The sequence below is a fragment of the Pogoniulus pusillus genome, chromosome 33, assembly GCF_015220805.1.
Source record: "Pogoniulus pusillus isolate bPogPus1 chromosome 33, bPogPus1.pri, whole genome shotgun sequence".
In the NCBI taxonomy this organism is placed as follows: Eukaryota; Metazoa; Chordata; class Aves; order Piciformes; family Lybiidae; genus Pogoniulus; species Pogoniulus pusillus.
The window spans coordinates 1,899,608-1,917,069 of record NC_087296.1 but is presented as its reverse complement, the minus strand read 5'-3'; positions in this window follow the sequence as shown (position 1 = coordinate 1,917,069).

Genomic DNA, 17,462 nt, shown 5'->3' with positions numbered 1-17,462 from the left:
AGCTGCTTGAAGGGACATTGTGGAGAGGCTGTTGCTGGACTCTGCTCACAGGGAATTGGAGACAGAACAAGGGGGAATGGCCTCAAGCTGAGGCTGGGCAGGTTTAGGTTGGACATTAGGAGAAAGCTTTCCACGGAGAGAGTGGTGAGGGAGTGGAATGAGCTGTCCAGGGAGGTGCTGGAGTCACCCAGCCTGGCTGTGTTTCAGGGTGCTTTGGGTGTGGTGCTTGGGGTGAATCTTTGTGAGTAGGATTCTAGGTTGGACTTGGTGCTCCTGAGGAGCTTTGCCAACCTGCATGTTTCTGTGTTCTTTGATTCTTCAGTGATGAGAAAGTCAATGGAACAACTCTGTTCATAATTCCTGAGTAAAACTAAGAAGGTGAAGGAAGGACTCAGCAGTCACACAGAAGAAATGGAGTCAACCTAAGCAAACAGTCTTGTAATGAAGGTAGGAAAATATTTACTCAGCTAGGAAAAAGAAATAAGGGTCATATAGATGAAATGGAGATGATGTCTGCTGAGAAGGGGGATGATGGATAACACTGTCACCAGTGCAAAATTGTTGTGAATTGTTGTGGAAAATGTTATCAGTTCCTGAAATTTCCGCAATTTACCTTGGAATCTGAGGGATGATAAGGTGCTGGGTGACAGCAGCTGTTCATGCCCTGTGGGTTTGGGGGATTATAGGGTTTTTTTAGATAGAATCCACTTTATAGAGTGAAAGAAAAGCCCTACAAGGAGAGGCTGAGGGAGCTGGGGGTGTGCAGCCTGCAGAAGAGGAGGCTCAGGGCAGAGCTCATTGCTGTCTGCAGCTGCCTGCAGGGAGGCTGTAGCCAGGTGGGGTTGGGCTCTGCTGCCAGACAAGCAGCAACAGAACAAGGGGACACAGCCTCAAGCTGTGCCAGGGCAGGTCTAGGCTGGATGTTAGGAGGAAGTTGTTGTCAGAGAGAGTGATTGGCATTGGAATGGGCTGCCCAGGAAGGTGGTGGAGTCTCTGTGGCTGGAGGTGTTGAAGCCAATCCTGGCTGGGGCACTTAGTGCCATGGTCTGGCTGATTGTGTAGGGCTGGGTGCTAGGTTGGGCTAGCTGAGCTTGGAGCTCTCTTCCAACCTGCTTGATTCTATGATTCTGTGAATATGATCTGAAGATGCTCAGTAGTTAATCAAACATGCAGGAGCAGCACTTTCTGCAATGCTGTTGTGTGTCTAATGTATGTAATAAGCTGACGACTCCTAATGCCACTTAGCAGGTTCATGATGAACATAGAGACATAACCTGCACTAGCCGAGAGCAAATTAAATGCTGTATGACTTACAAGCACTCTACACTGTTGAACTGAAAAGAGAAACCTCAAAGGCTCAGTGACACGAGTGGTGACTGCTCTTTAGTTGTACTGACAACACGAGTTGGCTTGCATCAAGACAAAAATAATACCAGCATGGAAAAAAAGCCAACCAAAAAGAAGAAGATTAATTTCATGGTGCTGCTCTGTATCATCTTACCTTCGGTCAATGGCATCTGAAGGCAGCTTTTAAGATGAAGTTAAATGACAGTGCATGGCAAGACAAGCAGCTAAATGTTCTCACATTCCTGGTGCCCTGCTAGTCAGCAGGCATTGAGGGTATTGATTACAAAGGAGAATGATACATATTGCCAGCAGAGCTGACAGCAGCCTGCTCCGGCGTCACTCGGCGGTGAATAGCGCGCAGCTATTTGTCAAGGCAGCAAACGTCTCAGCTGAGCTTCTGTCCACAGGATCTTGCCAATTATTATCTCTCCCATGAATTTTAATACAGTAAAGAATAGTGAGCATCTTCCAGTTCTGTCAAACACATTGTGGTGGAGAACAGCTCATGGTTAAGAGCAGGATTCTGATAGAAATGGGTTTCGCCTGTGTGCTGGGAATGATCATTCTTCGTGGCCGCTTGAGCTACGCTGCCAGCTCAGACATGCAAAACTGGGAGCAGAGAAACTTAGAAGTGGAAGAGTATTGGAGTCTCTGAGTGGAAAGGTGAAAATTCCAGGGATGGGCCATGAAATGTCACCAATGGATAAGTCAATATAATTTTGTTGGAGCATCAAAAGTTTACATCTGGAAGCACAATTTGGATGAGCTCCTCAGTTCAAGAGAGATGTTCAGGTGCTGGAAGGTGTTTGGAGCAGGGCAGCAAGGCTGGGGAGAGGCCTGGAGCACAGCCCTGTGAGGAGAGGCTGAGGGAGCTGGGGGTGTGCAGCCTGCAGAAGAGGAGGCTCAGGGCAGAGCTCATTGCTGTCTGCAGCTCCCTGAAGGGAGGCTGTAGCCAGGTGGGGTTGGGCTCTGCTGCCAGGCAAGCAGCAACAGAAGAAGGGGACACAGCCTCAAGCTGTGCCAGGGCAGGTCTAGGCTGGATGTTAGGAGGAAGTTGTTGGAAGGGACCTTAGAGATCACCTGCTCCACCCTCCCCACCATGGGCAGGGATGTCTCCTAGCTCGATTCAGCTGCTCAAGCCCTCTTCCAACCCGGCCTTAAACACCCCCAAGCAGGAGACATCCACAGCCACCCTGGGCAACCTATGCCAGAGTCTCACTACTCTCATACTGGAGAACTACTTCCTTAGCTCCAGTCCAACTCTGCCCTGCCTCAGCTTCCAAGCATTCCCCCTTGGCCTGCCTCTGGCCACTCTGCAGCCTTGCTGCAGGATCTCTCAGGTACTGAGGGCAGCAATTCTCCCTCTGAGCAGCAGGACATCCTTTCTTTCTAAAACAAGGTAAATGTGGGTTTTGGCCACAGTAGCTTGCAGACAGAGTCGGGGAGTGATCAAAGACCATTTTCAGTCTTCTTCATTGTGGGATATTAATTGTCTTTTGCAAATTGCCATTAAAATATGTTACTTAGAACTGGCCCTACTGAATGTCCAGTGGGTGTTTAATCCAATTAGTGTTAATCCTTCTCCTTTTCATAATGAAAGGAGCTTTGCTCTCGATACAACTAATAGCTTCTTTCTTTGGAAGGTTGTGGGTTTGGTTTGGTTTTTTTCAATATCATTTCTTAATTGTCATTTACTCTTCCTATTATTGTATTATCAGGAGGCTCAAATAAAACAAACTGCTCCCAGCACTGCTTCTCTGTCAGGCACAGGAGAAAATAAGGCTCAGAATGCTACGCTTAGAACACCGCAGGCCTTCTTGACCCTGCTTATTATCTTAGCATTACTTCAGACACTATTAAATCAGGGTAAGGTTAGCAGGTTAACAGTGTATTGCCTTTACTTCACTTTTCAGTGAAGAGAAAAATGCTTTCCAGCACCTTCTGGAGCTCGTTCTTTTCTATTTCCAAAACATGTCAAAGCCGTGAGCACTTCAGCCACTGAACCCTTCACTGAGAAACAAGAAAGGAGCTAACCCCTGAGCATCCCTGAAATCCTCTCTTTGTAAGGAGAGGAGGGGAAAGAGATTTGTTTCTTTATTTCTATTGCATGACAACCTGCATCACTGTTCAGTGGGAGGAAAAAATAACCACCTTGCATTAGGAGGCAGTTCTTCACAGAGAGAGTGATTGGCATTGGAATGGGCTGCCCAGGGAGGTGGTGGAGTCGCTGTCCCTGGAGGTGTTCAAGAAGAGACTGGATGAGGCACTCAGTGCCATGGTCTGGTTGACTGCACAGGGCTGGGGGATAGGTTGGACTGGATGATCTTGAAGGTCTCTTCCAACCTGGTTGATTCTAAGATTCTGTGATTCTAAGATTAAACAATGTGTCATGAAACCCCTTAAGTAGGCTTTGTTCTTGATGCTTACTGCTATAATAGAATCATAGATTCAGTCAGGGTTGGAAGAGACCACAAGGATCGTCCAGTTCCAGCATCCCCAGAGGTGTTCAAGGCAAGCCTGGCTGGGACACTTAGTGCCATGGTCTGGTTGATTGTCTAGGGCTGGGTGCTAGGTTGGACTGGCTGAACTTGGAGGTCTCTTCTGACCTTGTTGCTTCTATGGTTCTATGACTCTAACCTCCGAGGGAGATAAGCAGGGAAAACTCAGTGGGAGCCATGAAACAGGTCTGGCTTGCATTAATTATGCCTTTTGTTCTGCTAATAGTGAAATTGGTGTAATTTCATTGCTAGACTTACCCAGTGTGTGTGATTTGAGAGACTAAACACTCTTTGTGGGGTTTATTTAGCTTTAGAAAGGGAAAAGTCAAAAGGTAAAAATCAAATTCTCTTTAATAATACTGTGTGTGGTTTCCCCTAAAGCTAACGGAGCTGCTAGTATGAGCTAAGGTTTAAAAAGAGCTTTCTGGGCTTTGTGTGGCTTTATTAGCTACAAAAAGGCCAATGTGCTCCTGAAACATCAGGAATAATAACAACAAAGAAAAATGTTATTTACATCACAAGAGCTTTACTTAATGTTGCTACAAACAATGAGGGAGGTGATAAGAGCAGAGCAGGCACGGGTAGATCCCTCATGTGCTGTGTTTTCCTCTCCTGATGTAGCATTATCATAAGAATAATAATAATAGCACAAATTGTCTGTCGAGATGAATTAATATGGAGAAAGGCAATTTAATAGAAGCTCCTGGTGCTGCAGGAATGAAATTGGGGAAAGGAATTTGTTCCACTTAAAAGTAAATTTATGAATAGCACCTATTAGCTGCAATGCAATGCATTATTAACCTTAATGGTGTGGGTGGGAACAACACCCTACTCACTGAGAGAGGCAAAAGAAAGGGGGAAGGAGAATGAGGTCCACTTAGGATAGAATAGAATCAAGCAGGATGGAAGAGACCTCCAAGCTCAGCCAGCCCAACCTAGCACCCAGCCCTACACAACCAACCAGACCATGGCACTAAGTGCCCCAGCCAGGCTTGGCTTCAACACCTCCAGGCACACAGACTCCACCACCTCCCTGGGCAGCCCATTCCAGTGCCAATCACTCTCTCTGACAACAACTTCCTCCTAACATCCAGCCTAGACCTCCCTGGCACAACTTGAGGCTGTGTCCCCTTGTTCTGTTGCTGGCTGCCTGGCAGCAGAGCCCAACCCCACCTGGCTACAGCCTCCCTTCAGGTAGCTGTAGAGAGCAATGAGCTCTGCCCTGAGCCTCCTCTGCTGCAGGCTGCACACCCCCAGCTCCCTCAGCCTCTCCTCACAGGGTTTTTTTGAAGCAGTGAGACCTGTTCCACGGTGGAATTTTTAGTGGGAAAAATAGTTAGCCACCATAGGCATGTTCTTGGAGTAGCCATGGCAATAGTTCCTGGCAGGGTCCTCATCTTCCAGTGAGTTTTATTCTATGTCTGGTTGATTGTTCCGGTTATTGGAGACTGGCAGTGGTAGGTGAAGTACAGCAACGCCTGTGCAGTCTCTCTCCCTGCTCAAAGACTTCCTGATGGCTGCAGAAAGTGTTCATTTTAGCCTGAAATGATTTGTTCAGTTGTTTACATCACCAGTGTCTATTTATTCATCACCATCACCATCAAATTGTTATTAGTGCTCTTGTTTATAGCTGTGTGATGTTTTGTTATTATTATTAATTCATAGCCAAATATGTATAATCAGAGGATGCAGAGCAAATACAGAGCAAAGCAAGATTAAAGCAGTGAAATCCAATAAACTCAGGCTGCTGATAGCTCTGAAGGATGCTGCATGTCTGTGAGCTGCTTGTTTTTGGGCTGGGCAGGTCTAGCTGGCATCCCACGCAGGGCTGCAGTTAAATGTCACGAAATAACAATGTCTGAGAGGTCTTAATTTGTATCCAATAAATCAATACAACCACGCAGCACACCACTATAAATCTCACAAATGCTTGTTTGCCATGTACCTGGGAGCCATAATAATCATTTTGGACCACTTCTCATCATCCTCCAAGCTCCTTTTGCAGTGCATCCAGGTAAACTCTGTAGGTATTTGAGCTTAGTAAGTTCTTTGGGGTTTCTTCCCTTAATCAGTTCTTTGGGGTTTCTTAATCATAGAATCAAGCAGGTTGGAAGAGACTTCCAAGCTCATGCAGTCCAACCTAGCACCCAGCCATAGCCAGTCAGCTAGACCATGACACTAAGTGCCTCATCCAGGCTTTAATCAGTTCTTTGGGGTTTCTTAATCAGTTCTTTGGATTGTCTTTTCTAAGTTCTTTGGATTTCCTTTTCTTACTAAGTTCTTTGAGGTTTCTTACTAAGTTCTTTGGGATTCCTTTTCTTACTAAGGTCTTTGGGTTCCCTTTTCTTACTAAGGTCTTTGGATTTCCTTTTCTTGCTAAGTTCTTTGGGGTTTCTTACTGAGTTCTTTGGGATTTCTTTTCTTACTGAGTTCTTTGGATTTCCTTTTCTTGCTAAGTTCTTTGGGGTTTCTTACTAAGTTCTTTGGATTTCCTTTTCTTACTGAGTTCTTTGGATTTCCTTTTCTTGCTAAGTTCTTTGGGGTTTCTTACTAAGTTCTTTGGATTTCCTTTTCTTACTGAGTTCTTTGGATTTCCTTTTCTTGCTAAGTTCTTTGGGATTTCTTTTCTCAACCAGTTCTTTGGGTTTTCTTTTCTTACTAAGTTCTTTGGGGTTTCTTACTGAGTTCTTTGGGATTTCTTTTCTCAATCAGTTCTTTGGGTTTTCTTTTCTTGCTAAGTTCTTTGGGGTTTCTTTTCTTACTAAGTTCTTTGGGCTTTCTTTCCTCTTTATCTCTCAGAGGAATAATGGAGCATTGTATTATTTGTTTTCCATAACCCTTTTCTTACTAAGTTCTTTGGATTTTCTTTTCTTACTGTGGTCTTTGAGTTTTCTTTTCTGTGGCCAGCCTGCTCTAGGGTAGGGTGTCCCTGCCCATGGCAGGGGAGTTAGAACTGTCTGCTCCCTGCAGTCCCTTCCAATCCTGACAGCCTCCTCATCCTCACACTGCCCATCCCCAGCTCCCTCAGTTCCTCCTCGTCAGATTTATTCTCCAGGCCTTTTCCCAGCTTTGTTGCCCTCCTCTGGACCTGCTCCAGCACCTCCACAGCTCTCCTGTGTTGTGGTGCCCAACACTGAACCCAAGACTGGGGCTGTGGCCTCACCAGAGGTGAGTAGCAGGGGGTGCAGGACGCTGGTGTGCTCTGGGCTGTTCTCTCTCAACATTTAGCCACCCTACTGCTAAGCCATGGTCTGTGATCCAGCTAATAGAGCACAGAAACATTAACTGCAGTGGTGGGGGAAGAGTAGCACTCAAGGACATTTCACAATGTCAATTGCCTGTAGTTTCTCTGGGAAAGGAGCTCAAAAGTGATGGAAACTGGATAGGTGTTGGAGGGTTTTTTTGAGGGATAAAATGTGCCCCTCTGAATCATTTTACCTTCTCAAACAGTAGCACTCCAAAGCTGTGTTCAGGGCAAATAATACTCAGAGAGGGGGGGGGGGGGGGAGAAAAAAAGTCCTGTTCATTTCTTTCTGGTGGGTCTCAGGGTGGATATTCAACATTCTGTAATGAGGTCTGTGTACAGCTGGGTAGTAGAACAAGTGGACCTTTGGAGACCTGAGAAAGAACAAGAGGCCCCAGTTAGCACACTTTTCACCTTCACAGGAATTTCATTTAGCAGAGGTAAGAGAAAGCTGCAGCTGAGAAAGAGACAGATCCTTCTCTCCAGGAGTGACACAACTGAGCAGTCACAAGCAACACTTGAGTGAAAACCCTTTAGGCAGAAAGATGAAGTTGTGGAAGAATAACAAATGTGTCTCAATTAGCCTTCTGCAAAGGCTGCCCAGGGACAGACTGCAGAGTGCACAGACGCTGCCTGCTCCCTGGAAATGTTTCCCTTGGCTTTCTGTGGGGCAGTGCCAAGGATTTAAAACTCAGGGTCGTTAGCCACAGGTAAGTGTTGTTCCCTTTGCACAATGCATTGCACAGGACCACAGCATCACAGAGTGTCAGGGGCTGGAAGGGGCCTCAAGATCTCAGCCAGTCCAACCCCCTGCCAGAGCAGGATCACCCAGAGCAGATCACACAGGAACACATCCAGACAGGTTTGGAATACCTCCAGAGAGGGAGACTCCACAACCCCCCCTGGGCAGCCTCTTCCAGGGCTCTGTCACCCTCACAGGGAAAAAGTTCCTCCTCATGTTTACATGGAACCTCCTATGCCTCAGCTTCCACCCATTGCCCCTTGTGCTGCCACTGGGCATCACCCAGCAGAGCCTGGCCCCAGCCTCCTGGCACTCACCTGCACATCTTTATAACCAGTGCTGAGGTCACCTCTGTCTCCTCCCAGCAGCACAGCCCCAGTCCCCTCAGGCTCTCCTCCTAGCAGAGCTGCTCCATTCTCTTCAGCATCTTTGTGGCTCTGTGCTGGACTCTCTCAAGCAGTTCTATGTCCCTTTTGAAGAGGGGTCCCAGAACCAGACACAGTGCTCCAGATGTGGCCTCATCAGGGCAGAGTAGAGGGGCAGGAGAACCTCTCTTGACCTACTAATCACAGCCATTCTAATCCACTCTGCAATGGCATTGCCCCTCCTGCCCCCCAGAGCACATTACTGGCTCATTTGTTCCTTCAGATGTTGTTTTCTTGCAGTGAAGTGGCATTTCCTGACCCAAATTGTGCATCTTTTCACCTTCAATAACTCAGGTCCTTTTAAAAACTCAACCCCAGATTTTTTTCTGCCAGCTTTAGGACAGAAGTCATCTGCACACTTAAACTGAGGCCCAGGATGAAGTCAACATCCTCCCAAAGTTGTCTCTTTCAAATGACAAAGGCATGAGGCAAGAGCAGGGGCAGGACAGGGAGTGCTGGGCCAGTGCTGTTTACTTCTGCAAATCCAGGGATTAATAATAGATTGGAATGCTTTGACTCTGGTTCCTTTGCTGCTCCAAGCAGAATTAGACCCCCAGCATCAGGGAAGAGGCAGCATCTCTGAACTTCAGCATACACCACTTGGCAAAGGTTTCCCCCAAAACAATCAGATGCAGCACAACACCAAAGGGAGGCAAGGAACAAATTCGTTAACAGCTCTGGGATTCTGCTGAGGTTTTTTGGTTGGTGTTTTTGGGGTTTCTTTTTGTTGGCTGAAGCATCTGCACGAGGCCAAGTAAAATGCATCCCTCCCATTGCTGCGCAGGCTCCTTGGCAGAGCACAAAGCCCTCTGGGCTGCGCAGCCTTGCAGTCCAGTCCCTAATGAGCTGCAGTGTGATCCCCCTGCCAAAGCCAGAGCTGTGTGAATTTAGAACTAGCTGAGCCTGTGTCTCAGCTTATTTAAGCTCTGAGATTGCTATGAGAACAACCAGCAGTGCCTGCAGGTGCCATGGCTACTAGCAGCTGGCCAGCAGATATAATTGGCTGCTCTGAACTGCAGAGCTTTGTGTCCCAGCTCCTGTCAGCACAGAACACAGTAAGCCACAGGACTAGAGCTGTATTAATTACAGGGGGAAGGGAAATGCTGCTTGCTCCTGGATACATGCAGCAGACCCTTCTCCCATCTGCTATCAGGGAGTACATGCTGAAGTATCAGAGCTTGTTCACATCATATTTACTGAAATGAGGAAGGTGATGTTTAACATGAGATGACAAAGCACAGCTCCAAACACAGCCACCAGCAAACTGGAAGTGTTAACCCCTGCCTGCTCACCTCTGTTGTAAACCAAACAGTGAGCTTCACCAAGAGTGCTGCACCTGGGGGGAAGGAAGAATAAACTCCACCAGTACAGGCTGGGAGGTGATCTCCTGGGAGGAGGTCCTGGAAGTGCTGGGGGAGAACATCCATGGCACAGCAATATGCCCTGCTGGCCAAGAATCCAATGGGATCCTGGGTGTATTGACCAGAGTGTGTCCAGCAGATCAAGGGAGGTTCTCCTCCCCCTCTATTCTGCCCTGGTGAGACCTCATCTTGAGTACTGCCTTCAGTCTGGGGCTCCCCAGTTGAAGAGGGACAGGGATCTGCTGGAGACAGTCCAGCAGAGGGCTAAGAGGATGAGGAGGGGACTGAAGCACTGCCTAAGGAGGAGAGCCTGAGGGACCTGAGGCTGCTTAGTCTGCAGAAGAGAAGACTGAGAGGGGATTTAATCAATGTCTATAAATCTCTGAGGGCTGGGGGTCAGGAGGGGGGCACAGGCTCTGCTCACTGCTCCCTGGGGTAGGACAAGCAGCAATGGATGGAAGCTGCAGCACAGCAGGTTCCAGCTCAGCACAAGAGGGAACTTCTGTTCTGTAAGGGTCTCAGAGCACTGGCACAGGCTCCTCAAAGAGGTTTTGGAGTCTGCTTCTCTGGAGACCTTCCAGACCTGTCTGGATGTGTTCCTGTGTGCCCTGAGCTGGATTGTGTGGTGCTGCTGTGGCAGGGGGGTTGGACTGGGTCCCTTCCAACCGCTGACATCCTGTGAGCTGTGATCACATCCTGTGATCTTCTGAAGTTTCTCTTTTCTGTTCTTTTATAGACACAGTTCTTTCCAGTTTCAGCTCAGGAGCCAACCCTTCCACCCAGCCCCTCAAAATGCAGCTGCTATCATGATCTTTTTTCTGTACTGACCAGCTCCTAGGGAGAGAAGAGAGTTTCTGTGCCCTCCTCTGTCAAAATCTGCAACTGGGCAAAGAGAGCAGCAAGTTGCCCACCAAGTGGGGAAGAGCTGTGCATTGTCAAGCACCTTTCAGGCTTACAGCTGGGATTAGGACTTAGTGTTAGGGATCAGAGTTAGGGTTAGGCTTAGGCTTCTCACACCTGTAAATACAGGAGGCAGAGCACAAGAAACCCTCCCACAGCAAGAGGCTTCCATGTCTGCTGTCTCTGGAGGTGACATTGTGGAGAGGCTGCTGCTGGGCTCTGCTCACAGGGCATTGGGGACAGAACAAGGAGGAATGGCCTCAAGCTGAGGCTGGGCAGGATTAGATTGGACATTAGGAGAAAGTTTTCCATTAAGAGAATGGTCAGGGACTGGAATGAGCTGCCCAGAGAGGTGCTGGAGTCACCCAGCCTGGCTGTGTTTCAGAGTGGTTTGGATGTGGTGCTTGGGGCCATGGTTTAAGCAGTGAATGAGTAGTGTGAGTAGGGTTCTAGGTTGGACTTGGTGATGCTGAGGGACCTTGGCAGCCTGCAGGTCTCTGTGATTCTGTGATGTTAGGTTGTTCCAAGAAGCACAAATTGCTCCTTCTTCAGCAGCACTTTGCCTTTGCCTGTCCTTTCACTCCATCCTTGCACCTCGATTTTCTTCTTTCAGTGGTGTTTAGCTGAAGCTGCTCCTCCTGTCTTTCAGTGTAGATAATTTCCTCCAGTTTAAAGGGCAAACAGGACAAAAAGCAACACACTGTCTCAGTACTTAATGTGCTCTACCTACAAGGAAACACACAATTTAGCAGTAGCAGTTGTAGTAGAGGTAGCAGTATGGAAGTGTGCAGATGTGTCCTGCCTTACTTTGCCTGTGAGAACAGATGAAATCTTTCCAGGCTGTACACACAAACCATGTTTAGAATTGTAAATCAGGCATTGGTTTGGGTTCCATTGCCATTCTTGGTAACTTAACAGCAGGCTGAGTTTCCAGGAGGAATCATTTGTTTTGAATCTGGAGCTTAAAGAAACAAAATGAATGTGTTTACTATTAATTGTTCTGCTTCTCTTAATTCAAAAGCCATGACATGCAGTAGTAAGATGAATGTGCTTCTGCTGGCTCTCATATATCAAACTGATGGAAATATTCTTGCCTCAGTGGTCTAAACTTCTCCAGCTTTCCAATTATTAATAGCAATGCTGATGTTTTTTTCAGAGCCAGCTGCTGCTGCCATGCTGGCATTCACTCCATAGGTGCCCACCAGCACTCCCAGGGCCTGCTTCACAGAGCTCCTCTCCAGCAGGTCATCCCCTAACCTTTCCTGCTCCATGGGCTTATTCCTTGCCAGTGCAGGTCTCTACACTTGGCCTTGTTGAACTTCATGAGGTTCCTCTCCTCCCGACTCTCCTTCCTGCTCAGCTCTCACACAGACTCACAGAAGCTTAAACCCTGGAAGGGACCTCAAAAGCTCATCCAGCCCAAGCCCCCTGCCAGAGCAGAATCTCCTAAAGCAGGTCACACAGGAACACATCCAGGCTGGTCTTGAATATCTCCGGAGTGGGAGACTCCACAGCACTCCTGGGCAGCCTGTGCCAGCGTTAAAAACTTTCTTGTGATCCCATGGAACTTCCTCTGCCTCAGCTTCCACCATTGCTCCTTGTCCTGCCATTAGCCATCACCCAGCAGAGCCTGGCTCCAGCCTCCTGCCACTCACCTGCACATCTTCATAAACATGAGTGCGGGCAGGCTCAGGCTCCTCCTCTCCCAGCAGCACAGCCCCAGCTCCCTCAGGCTCTCCTCATAACAGAGCTGTTCCACTCCCTGCTCATTTGATGGGGATCTCTGGGTAGCAGAGCACACGGGAAGCTTTTGGTCTGTAAATAGCATAGACTACCTGTAAGGCACAACATGAAAGCAAACTCCAGAGTGGAAGTGGTAGAAATGACATTGGTCAACGTGGGAGCACAGAAGGAGATTCTCTTACTGCAGAGGTGATAAATACCTAGTGCTCAAAAACCCTACAGAGTGCTCTGCTCACATCTCTCTGCTCCCTCCCTGCCTGCTTTCAGGTGCCTTTTACTTAATTTTGCACTTGAGTAAGCCACAGAACACTTTAAATAAAACTAAGTGTCCCATTATTAATACAATAAAACAATTTGCATGAAGAAAGTGCTAAAGTCAGACTTCTTTAACCTCCTTATTCTAACTATTAGACTTGCTTAAATACTCCTCAAATTGCTCTTTGGAGTGGCTGAGTATCTGTAAGCTGAGCAGGACTGTGCTCTGAATCTAAACCAGAAGCCATCTGAGATCATTACACAATCATCACACTGTCCTGTGGGATTTCAAAAGGAATTTGGTTATCATGCAGGAGGCTTCTGTAGTCAAAATTTCCCCTGGAGTTTTGCTTTTAACTTTTCTTGGTGCTTTTTCATTTGCTCATTCCTTTCATCCCATTCAGGTCTCCACAGAAGGGTATCTCTGGCAGCGAGCTGGATATGAGGGCATTGAGAGCTCCCTCAGAAAGTGTGCAGGTGACTGTGATGGTTTGGGTGTTATCTGCTCCCCTACACTTGTGAAAATCACTTGGACTAGGCTCAGCCAAGCTGGAGATGAGAATGAAGCTTTATATTCACAGCTCAGCACAAGATACAAGCAGACAGTGACAATATTTGCAGCTACAGACAGCAATAGACAAGTTAGAGGTAATACAGAAACACAGCAGTCCTCCCAGAAACCAGAGTGCCCAGGAGGGGCTCCCAACCACCCTAACACCTCCTTTCCACCCTTCTGCCTTATCCCAGACTTTGCCTTGTGTGCAAGGTGAGTTTGGAGGATCGGCCAGGGGGGGTAGGAAGCAGAGGGATTAGTCACACAGCAGGTTAGGGAGAGAAGGGAGGCAGCCAGAGTAGACAGAGCAATTCTATTATCTATATTTGTGTCCTTGATTTTATACATCCTTACAAGCCTATGAGTGCAGCAGCCAGCTCCGCTGTTTCCTTTTCACAGCCTAGAATCTAATTCTTCTCACTAAAATATCCCAGCTGGGCTCAAACTAGCACTGTGACACCAAACTGGGTGGCAGCATTAATCTGCTCAGAGGCAGGAAGGCTCTACAGAGGCATCTGGACAGCTTGGATTGATGAGCCAAAGTCAGTTGTGTGAGGTCCTGCACTTGGGTCACAACCACCACAGGGATGCTCCAGGCGTGGAGCAGGGTGGCTGGAAAGAGAGCAGCAGGACAGGATCTGGGGGTGTTGGCTGATAGGCAGCTGAAGAGGAGCCAGCAGTGTGCCCAAGTGGCAAAGGTGACTGCACCAATCAAAAGAAGGAGACTTATGGAAGTCTGTTCCTGCTCCCTCCTGCCAGTTCTTAACAGAAGTTCTCACTGAAAGAGATATTCACCCACAAGAAGGTTTTCACTTGCTGAAGCTGCTACCATGCTCTGCCTTTTGAAGAGAGGCATCTGGAGTGAGTTTCTGTCTCATTCCAGGTGTAGTCGCCTGGAAATAAGATGCCCAACAATGAGGCTGGGAAAAACTCTTTCATGACAACGTCACAAATATAGCAGCAGTTTGGTTTAGTGATGTGGAGAAAAGGTTCAAGTGGCTTTCAGCTTTTTAGAGTCCAAAGCCAGATCCATGCTTTCAGCAGCGACAGCTTGCTCAACTCCTTGAGCAAGGAGGCTCTTCTGAGAAGGTGGTAAGAGGAGTCACGCAAGGTTCGAGCAAGCCCTGCTGATCTCTGCTTGCCTGCAGCCTAAGTGCCAAGCAGAACTGCTCTCTCTGCTGCTCATTCCACTCCAGGTGGCTGAGTGATGTGGATCCTCCTCACCTCGAGCCCAGCAAACTGCTGACATGGTTGTAACTCCAAGGGAGCCTAGGAGCCAGCTCAGTGCTGCTGCTCAAGCTTGCATCAAATGCATTCTCCACTTCCAGCAGGACTGGCACTTGGCAGCAAGTGACTGGAGCACTAAAGAGTTGTCTTTGCTTGCTTCCTCCCCAGGCTGGCCACTCCCTGAGTGTTTTTCCCCCGTGATAGAAGGGTGACAGGCCAGATCCGATTGCAGAGCTAGTTTTTGTCTGAGCAACGTCAATGAACAGCTCTGCTCATTTCAAATGGGTCTCAAAGTGACTGCTGACTATTTAGAGACAGAGAGAGACTTCTTTTCAAAGGGAAAAGGCATTGATGTTTGCACTCCATGGAACACCTGATAAACTCTAATGGGGAGAAAGGGAGGAAGGAACTTGGAAGGGAGGGAGGAAGGAAGGAATTTAGAAGGAAGGAACTTGCAAGGAAGAAAGAAAGAAATTTGGAAGGAAAGAAGAAAGGAAGGTGTTTGGAAGGAAGAGAGGGGGAAGGAGTTTAGAAGCAAGAGAGGAAGGGAGGAACTTGGAAAGAAGAAAGGAAGATATTTATAAGAGATGAAGGAAGGAATTTGGATGGAAAAAATGAAATAATTTGGAAGAAAAAAGGAAGGGATGAATTTGGAAGGAAGAAAAGAAGGAAGGAACTTGGAAGGAAGAAAGGGAGAAAGGAACTCGGAAGGAAGGAATCTGAAAATAAGAGAGAAAGGAAGGAATTTGGAAGGAAGAAAGGGAGGAAGATACTTGGAAGGGAGGAATTTGGATGGAAAAAAGGAAAGAATTTGGAAGAAAAAAAGGAAGGCAGAAATTTGGAAGGAAGAAAAGGATGAAGGAATTTGGAAGGAAGAAAGGAACTTGGAAGGGAGGGAGGAAGGAATTTGGAAGAGAGGAGGGGACAATCAGCACTGGAGTGGTCACCATTTCAGTATGATCACAGAGGCAGAGAAGGGTCTGGGTTGGCAGGGACCTTATTAAGTTTCGTGGTGCATTGCTATTAATGAGCAAATCAATATTATCTCAGAACCTCCTCTTAGCTCTGAAGTGGTTATTTAGATGCATGCCAAATTCCCAGTCAAGGCAGATGTTATCTGGAGCTTTAGATATTTATCCAAGACATGCAATGCTGTTATTTTGGACAGATGAGCTCCCCCTCCTCTACACAGAGACCAGGATGGTCGTGACCATCGAATCGCCCAGGAAAGGACAAGCTCCAGTGTAACAGATTGCAAATCCTCCTCAAATCTCTTTTCATTTGGGACAACTGCTTTCTATTCTGGAAATGGGTCCTGAGGGAAGTCTGGCTAAAAGCTGATGGTTTCTCTTCCATTTGTTAGTCTTTTCAGTATCTGCAGCAGTTTCTCTGTTGTTCTGAGTCCCTCTTCTGACACCGAAGGTCTGTCTTGCTCATTGCTTTAAACTTGGTGGTAGACTTCCACAAGAGGTAGTGAATGCACTTTGTCTACATCATCTTACTAATTCAATCAAAACAGGAATCGTGCTGTGAGCCATTGGGAAGAGGGGGAATTTGCCAGTGGGACATGCACACAACATTCATAGTGCATCAGGTTTGCAGAAACCAAAGTTCCACATCATTTATTTGTATGAGGGCTTAGTATTTTCCCATAGACTGCTCTCTGAGGGAGCTGGGGGTGTGCAGCCTGCAGAAGAGGAGGCTCAGGGCAGACCTCACTGCTGCCTGCAACTGCCTGCAGGGAGGCTGTAGCCAGCTGGGTTTGGGGTCTTCTGTCAGGCAAGCAGCAACAGAAGAAGGGGACACAGCCTCAAGCTGTGCCAGGGCAGGTTCAGGCTGGATGTTAGAAGGAAGTTGTTGTCAGAGAGAGTGATTGGCATTGGAATGGGCTGCCCAGGGAGATGGTCTCTGTGCCTGGAGGTGTTGAAGCCAAGCCTGGCTGGGGCACTTAGTGCCATGGTCTGGTTGGTTGTGTAGAGCTGGGTGCTAGGTTGGGCTGGCTGAGCTTGGAGGTCTCTTCCAACCTGCTTGATTCTGTGATTCTATGATTCCTCTGGTTCCAGGACTGCTTTCCTTTTGCTGGCAGAACTCTTCAGTCTGTGATTTTTGCTTCCTCTTGTTACTTGTGTTAATTTGCCTGAAAGCTGCCAGGGCTGCTCACTTTCAGGTTGCATTGTGTACACACTCACGTCAACACTTCCCTTCTCCGAGCTTACTCTTCAGAGATCTTCCACCACAGCTTTTGCTTTGTTTCAGCCCCAACTGTCAGAGCTCCAAGCCATGGGACTTCCTATAGGCTTTGATATCAAACCCAGAACCTGCTTGCTGGTGTAACTCAGTGTTTCAGCATTTGCTCATCCTTTCTTTGCAGAGAACTTAATTTCATCCTCAATCCTCTGCAGGCTCCTACCATGCCAGGCATTTTCCCCATGAAACAGGGGACAACAGGCTGAGGTCCTTCCAAAATAGACATTCAATGTGATGCTTTCATTATTTATTTATTTTACTGCCATGAATAAGTTTCTCTATCCATAAATGCTTGTTGGAATTAAACATTCCTTTCATGGCTGCTGGGCTGTACATGGAGATTTACAGCCTCTGTCAGGGGAGGGGGGAAGATAGAAGAGAGAAAAATCAACATAATTTGTGTCTTCATAAATGTGACTTTATATTGCAGTGCTCTGCTCTTCAGAAGAGTGATAGGCAGGGGAGCAGAGCCAAGCACAACACAACCACCCCTGACATGAGAATTTATGCAGAGCAATATCAAAACAGTCACCTACAGAAGTTGCTCCCAGTCCAGCCCCAGTGTCACTGTTAGGAAACTGAATGCTTCACACTTCTAAATGTTCTAAAGAGAGATGTTGAGGTGCTGGAAGGTGTTGAGAGAAGGGCAGCAAGGCTGGGGATGGGCCTGGAGCACAGCCCTGTGAGGAGAGGCTGAGGGAGCTGGGGGTGTGCAGCCTGCAGCAGAGGAGGCTCAGGGCAGAGCTCATTGCTGTCTGCAGCTCCCTGAAGGGAGGCTGTAGCCAGGTGGGGTTGGGCTCTGCTGCCAGGCAAGCAGCAACAGAAGAAGGGGACACAGCCTCAAGCTGTGCCAGGGCAGGTCTAGGCTGGATGTTAGGAGGACGTTCCTGTCAGAGAGAGTGATTGGCACTGGAATGGGC